This window comes from Lolium rigidum, chromosome 3 (genome assembly GCF_022539505.1).
Source record: "Lolium rigidum isolate FL_2022 chromosome 3, APGP_CSIRO_Lrig_0.1, whole genome shotgun sequence".
NCBI classification, from domain to species: Eukaryota; Viridiplantae; Streptophyta; class Magnoliopsida; order Poales; family Poaceae; genus Lolium; species Lolium rigidum.
Genome location: NC_061510.1, coordinates 35,544,725 through 35,551,632, shown reverse-complemented (window position 1 = coordinate 35,551,632; position 6,908 = coordinate 35,544,725). Strand labels below are relative to the sequence as shown.

The following is a 6,908-nucleotide window of genomic DNA, read 5'->3' as shown; positions in this document are numbered from 1 at the left end:
TGACTGCTAGCTATTCTTCGTCGTCGTTTGCGGCCTCTTCACGCGGCTCTGCCCACGCTTCAACGACTTCGCGTCTACGTCGGCTCGCCGCTCTACATCGACTTTTACGGCCTCTTCACGCGGCTCTGCCCGCGCTTCGCCGACTTCGTCTATGTCGGCCTGCCGCTCTACATCGACTTTTGCGGCCTCTTCACGCGGCTCTGCCCGCGCTTCGCCGACTTCCTCTATATCGGCCTGCCGCTCTACATCGACTTTCGCGGCCTCTTCCCGCGGTTATGGCCGCGCTTCGTCGACTCCGTCTGCGTCGGCATGCCGCTCTACATCGACTTTCGCGGCCTCTTCACGTGGTTATGACCGCGCTTTGCCGACTCTGTCTTCATCGGCGTGTTGCTCTCCGTCACCCCCTTTGGTGGCCTCCGTGCGTGTGGATGATAGCTCCTCGTCGGCACCCGATTGTACTTCGACCTCTCCGGCCGCGCCCCTCTCGCGCATGAGATAGCGCAGCTTCACCGCCCGCTTGATGCTTGGGATTCCGGCTTACGTCGGCAGCCTCGCGGTCCGAGTCTCCGCCCTCGTCCTCATTGCACCTACCGTGGCAAGGTTGGCCACACTTCCTCCACATGCTCGGACGCGGGATCCCGGCTTACGTCGGCCAGCTCCGGGATCGTCGACGGGCTGGCTCTTCGGGATCTTCTGCAGCTTGCACTCTCCGATCGGGACATTCTCGGGGTCTTCGTGGTCCGCTCGCTACTCCGCACTCTTCCTCGCCGGGCGCTCGCTGGGTTCCGTGGACCGGCTCTTCCGGCACCGCGCGACCACCACTTTCTACACGATCGAGTACGTCCCCGTGGTATCCGGATTCCGGAGCTTCCTTTCATATGACCTCCGAGTCTTCTATCCCGTCTCGCTCTTCGGTCTCTTATTTCTCCTGTCCGTGTTGTCACGGCTGATGGTACCTCTATTCCCGTTTCTAGTACAGGCACCCTTTCTACTCCCTCTTTCTCTCGTCCCCGATGTTTCTCATGTTCCTCGCCTTCGGATGAACCTTTTCTCTCGCTAGCCGGCTCACCGATTCCGGTTGTCGCGTCATTCTTGACGCCGAGTCTTGTGCGGTTCGGGATCGTCGCACACATGCCCCGGTTGGAGCTGGCCCTCGTAGCCGTCGGTCTCCGGGGCTTTGGGAGTTAGGACCGGCTTCGTGTTCCTTCCGCTGCCACTTCATCCGCGCGCTTCTCCTCCGGTTGTTGCCTCTGTCACCGGCTCTTTTCAGCGAGTGGCATCATCGTCTTGGTCACCTTTGTGACTCTCGCCTGTCGTCTTTGGTTCATCGTGGCCTTCGGGGTCCGTCTCTCGGAGATGGGTCGTTACACTCGTCGTGGTTGTAGGTTAGGCAAACAGATTCAGCTTCCCTATCCTACTAGTGTGTCCGTCTCTCGGCGACCGTTCGATTTAGTCCATTCGGATGTTTGGGGTCCGGCTCCCTTCGCTTCGAAAGGGGGCCATCGATACTATATCTTATTCATTGATGATTTTTCACGGTACACCTGGGTGTTTTTCATGCACTCTCGCGGTGAGGTGCTCTCTATTTATCGGCGTTTTGCGGCCATGGTCCGCACTCGGCATTCCTCACCCATTCGCGTGTTCCGTGCTGATTCTCGCCGGTGAGTATATCTCTCGGCACCTTCGTGGTGTCCTTGCTGAGGAGGGCACCCTCGCTCAGTTTTCTTGTCCCGGCGCGCATGCTCAAAATGGCGTCGCCGAGCGTAAGCATCGTCATCTTCTTGAGACCACTCGTGCTATGATGATTGCCTCTTCTCTTCCGCCACATTTCTGGGCAGAGGCTGTCGCTACGTCGGCCCACCTTATTAACATTCAGCCTTCCGCTGCTCTTCAGGGTGGCATTCCTCTCGAGCGTCTCTCTCGGTGTTTCTCCGGACTACTCGACTCTCCGTTCATTTGGTTGCGTCCGCTATGTCCTTCGCCTCCTCGCGAACGCACCAAATTGACCGCTCGATCCGTTGAGTGTGTTTTTCTCGGATACGATGATGAGCATAAGGGCTATCGCTGTTGGGACCCCGTTGGTCGTCGTATGCGCATCTCTCGTGACGTCACATTTGATGAGACGCGTCCCTTCTATCCTCGCCCCACCTCGGGTACTTACCCGGTGGATGATATCTCTTTTCTTCTTTTTCCGGATGCATCCCCTGCTGTCCCTCCTCCCCTCCCTCCTACTTCTGATACGCCCGCCTCGACGCCATCCTCTCGTTCGTCTAGTCCACCTAGTACTCCTCGTTCTCCTGCTTCGGCTCCTTCCGATTCTGTCCCTTCTTCCTCTTCTTCTGATGACTTGTCTTCTGCAGATGACCTTCCCCCTTCTCGGCCTCGTTCGTCGGCGTCGTGCTCCGGCTCGTTACTCTCCTAGTCGGCATGGTCTCTCTCGTCGTTTCCGAGCCGACTTCTTATCGGGATGCCGAGCGTCATCCCGAATGGCAGCTTGCCATGGCCGAGGAGATCGGCTGCGCTTGAGCGCACCGGCACTTGGGATCTTGTTTCTCCCCCTTCCGGTGTTCGTCCCATCACGTGTAAGTGGGTCTATAAAATTAAGACTCGCTCCGATGGATCTCTTGAGCGCTATAAAGCGCGTCTTGTGGCTCGTGGTTTTCAGCAGGAGCACGGCCGTGACTATGATGAGACTTTTGCCCCCGTGGCTCATATGACTACCGTGCGTACCCTTCTTGCTCGTTGCCTCCGTTCGCCGCTGGTCCGTCTCCCGGCTTGATGTTCGAATGCTTTTCTTAATGGCGAGTTGAGTGAGGAGGTTTACATGCGGCCTCCTCCCGGGTATTCTGTTCCCGATGGGATGGTTTGTCGTCTTCGACGTTCTCTCTATGGTCTCAAACAGGCCCTCGTGCCTCGGTTTGAGCGCTTTGCCTCCGTGGTGACTGCTGCTGGTTTCTCTCCTAGTCTTCATGATCCGAGCACTTTTCGTTCACACTTCTCCTCGTGGACGCACCCTTCTCCTTCTCTATGTTGATGATATGATCATTACCGGTGATGATCCCGAGTATATTGCCTTTGTAAAGGCTCGTCTTCGTGATCAGTTCTCATGACCGATCTTGGTCCTCTTCGCTATTTTCTTGGGATTGAGGTTTCCTCCACTTCGATGGCTTTTCTATCTCTCAAGAGAAGTACATTCGGGATCTTCTTGCTCGTGCTGCTCTTGGGGATGAGCGCACGGTTGATACTCCTATGGAGCTTAATGTTAAGCTTCGTCCTATCGATGGTGATCCTCTTCCCGATCCCACACGTTATCGTCATCTTGTTGGGAGTCTTGTTTATCTTGCTCGTCACTCGTCCCGATATTTCTTATCCTGTTCATATTCTCGAGTCGGTTTGTCTCAGCTCCTACCACTGTTCACTACGAGTCATCTCCTCCGTGTTCTTCGTTACCTTCGTGGCACGATCACTCGTCGCCTTTTCTTTCCTCGTTCTAGCTCTCTCCAGCTCCGGTGCTACTCGGATGCTACGTGGGCGAGTGATCCTACGGATCGTCGTTCACTTTCTCGCTTACCGTGTGTTTCTTGGTGGTTCGCTTGTTGCTTGGAAGTCGAAGAAACAGTAGCGGTTTCTCGTTCGAGTGTTGAGGCTGAGCTGCGGGCTATGGCTTTGTTGATTGCTGAGGTGACCCGGTTACGGTGGTTGCTTGCAGATTTTGGGGTCTCCGTTACGACACCCACTCCACTTTTGTCCGACAAGACAGGTGCTATTAGTATTGCACGTGATCCGGTCAAGCATGAGCTGACCAAGCATATTGGTGTTGATGCTTTTTATACACGTGCTCGAGTGCGGGATGAGGTTGTTGCGGTTCATTATGTGCCTTCGATTTGCAGTTGGCGGATTTCTTTACAAAGGCACAAACTCGAGCGCAGCATGACTTTTTACTCTCCAAACTCAGTGTTGTGGATCCACCATGAGTTTGCGGGGGGTGTTAGAGTATATATCTGTATATTGTAGTTTCCCCATATGTTAGGGGGCTTCCTGCATATTTGCACCTGTACATGTACTATATATTGTGGCCTTTGGCCCCCTGGTAATACAACAAGCATATTTTCCTAACAAATATAATATACGAAGATTAACTATCATAAGCAAAGTGGGCATGCTACAAATAATAGCCAATAACCTAGCACATCCTACTCAGTTGCACATGCAAAATCATAAGAGGAAATATCATTTTTTTTATAGAGAAAACACGGGAAATATCAGCATCCAAGTTATAGCATTCCTACTAGCGACCCAGCCTGACAGGCGACAGCTGACAGATTCCGTCTTGTCTCCGGCCCACGAGTGTGCTCCTAAGGCCCAACATGACGCCAACTACTCTCTCTCTCAGAAAAAAAAACATCTAAATCTAAATATTTAGTTCTCACGCACGTTCGTTCGTCGAGTCCAATTCTTCCTCGACGGCTTCGCCTCCCAGAACCACCGCCTCCTCGTTCTCCAATCTCTCGCGATCCAACTAAACCCAAGCCTTTCAAGCCATGGCGCCGGACGACAGAAACAAGCCGTGGGTGCTGGAGAAGTTCGACCCCTCCTGGAACGAGGGCGGCCTTCTGGAAGTCACCTCCTTCTCCACCCCCTTCCGCAAAGACAGAGGCATGCCACCACCACCCCTCCTCCTCTCCTCCTGCGATTTACTGAAAATTAGCTACAATTACTGACCAACCAGGCATCACCTGCTTTTTTGGTTTCGTGCAGAGTTACGGGAGTATCTGCAGGAGGCGTGGCCGACGGTGAAGACCGCGCTGAAGGAGTTTGGGGTCTCTTGCAAGCTCAATTTGGTACTACTCGGTTCACTTGTTTCGACACTTTTTCTTATGTAAGCAATAGGTCGATGTGAGATCAGTCACTTATATGTGAACATGCGTACATTGTACAGGAGGAGGGATCCATGACGGTTTCGACCACCAGGAAGACTAGGGACCCCTACATTGTTGTCAAGGCCCGGGACATCACCAAACTCTTGGCCCGGAGTGTCCCTGCACCTCAGGTATTTTAATTTGAATCATCCATATGATCTGTTAACATGAGGAGTACGTGTGGAGATCCATTGGACAAATATTTGAGGGATACAAATCTTAGCACAACTACTGCCTGCACGGATGCACATATTCTTGGGTTGGAGCTGTTCATTCCTAACAATTTAAACCTACATCCGTTTTTGCAGGCCCTTAAATTAGTCAGCGATGATGATATAAGCTGCGACATTATCAAGATCGGTAATATCATACGGAATAGGGTAAGGCTGTTTCATCCTTGAGCGTTTTGTGCCTTTCGTTGGAACTGCTTTGACTTTTTCACGAAAGAATTCATGATTATTGCTCTGATTTTCTCTACTAGCCATCAAATATTTTAGTAGGAAAAGCAATGTGGAGAGATCTCTAATTGCCAATGTAAGTCGGCGGAACCAACCAAATGAAGATACGACAGAGTTGATATTTATATAAGGGAACTTACAAATAGCATTATTACAGATTCATTATATATATGGTGCTGAGTGAGAAATTTTGGTCTCTAAGTTGCCCAAGTTGCACACAGTTGGACCTACCGTTGCACAAAACATGATATGCATTTCTTTCATTGAAACCCCAAGTTAAAACTGTGCAACTACCCGTAGGTATCGTTTAAGTATTTCTCAGTAAATTTACAAATAGCCAATTATATAGGCATATCGGATTATATATCACTCCCACGCCACATGGTTGCGTAATTGCATGTAGTATGCTCTTCTTTGTCCATAATAGTTTCATGAGTCCAATTATAAAAATGTGTCTGATATTGTACAATGTAATGTTTACCTTCTTCTAGGTTATGGCGTTCTTAATTAATCGTTATATCATGACATCGGTGCTCTGCTTTTATTTTCCAGTTCACTAATAATGGGTCATATACAGAAAAGATTTGCTCTAAGGAGAAGTCGCATTTTAGGACCTAATATGTCTACCCTTCAGGTAAACTTCTCCTATGGTTCCTGTCTTGGGGATGTGTCTCTCTGTACCCATTTGCTCACATATTGTTTTATGCACTACAGGCCATAGAAGATTTTACTGGCTGCTACATCATGGTTCAGGTTATTCTTAATTTCTTACCTTAGTACCGCGTTAAATTAACTTACATTATAGGTCCAGTATATTTCTACTCTTCAATTATGGCGTTCATATATTGAACACTGGTGCATTCTCCATCATTATATGGTGCGTTCAATTATGATAGGGAAGTACTGTTTCTGCCATGGGTTCCTTAGTTGGACTGAAGCAAGTCCGGAAAATTGCTGAAGCCTGCATAAAGAACACAAAGAATCCGATTTCTCACATCCAGGTGAGTTTTGTTAAGGTGGATATGTTTTTTTACATACGTGTTTATTAAGTTTATCTAAGATTACTTATCATTTTCTGATAACTAAACAGGAACTCCGAACCAAACTTGAGCTGGCTAAAAAATATGAACTGGCAATGGATCAGTGACACTGGTTTGTAGCGACGTTTGATAAGCAATGAACTTGCGTTGCATTTCTACTAAAAAATGTGTCATGTTGCTCATGCCTCATTACTTTCTGTTTTCTAGGTAGGATACCGAGCAGTGTGGTGTGGGCAACGATGAATCGGACAGCAAGAAGAAGCACAAATTGTCAAAGTAGAAGTTGACCGTGATCTGGATGAACAGCGTCAGTGGCTTGCTGGCAGATCGTTTGCAGTTTCTGAGTTGGTCGAACTATTGCCATTGGGGGCAGGTTGTACCTTTCAATTCGTCAAGCATTGACCCTTTCTGTGGGTTGGTCTGTTCCTGCTAGATTTTTTTTTTTGCACATCGTTGGAAATGGGACATAGGAACACAAACAACTTTCTTCA

At 49.8% G+C, this 6,908-nt stretch overlaps 1 long non-coding RNA gene across 1 annotated transcript; it reads left to right on the top strand.

The window, feature by feature from the left end:
- The first annotated feature begins 6,180 nt into the window (after positions 1-6,180).
- Positions 6,181-6,908, top strand: LOC124700110. Its single transcript, XR_007001637.1, has 3 exons — positions 6,181-6,378; positions 6,468-6,529; positions 6,625-6,908. It is a non-coding gene; the product is annotated as an uncharacterized LOC124700110 (long non-coding RNA).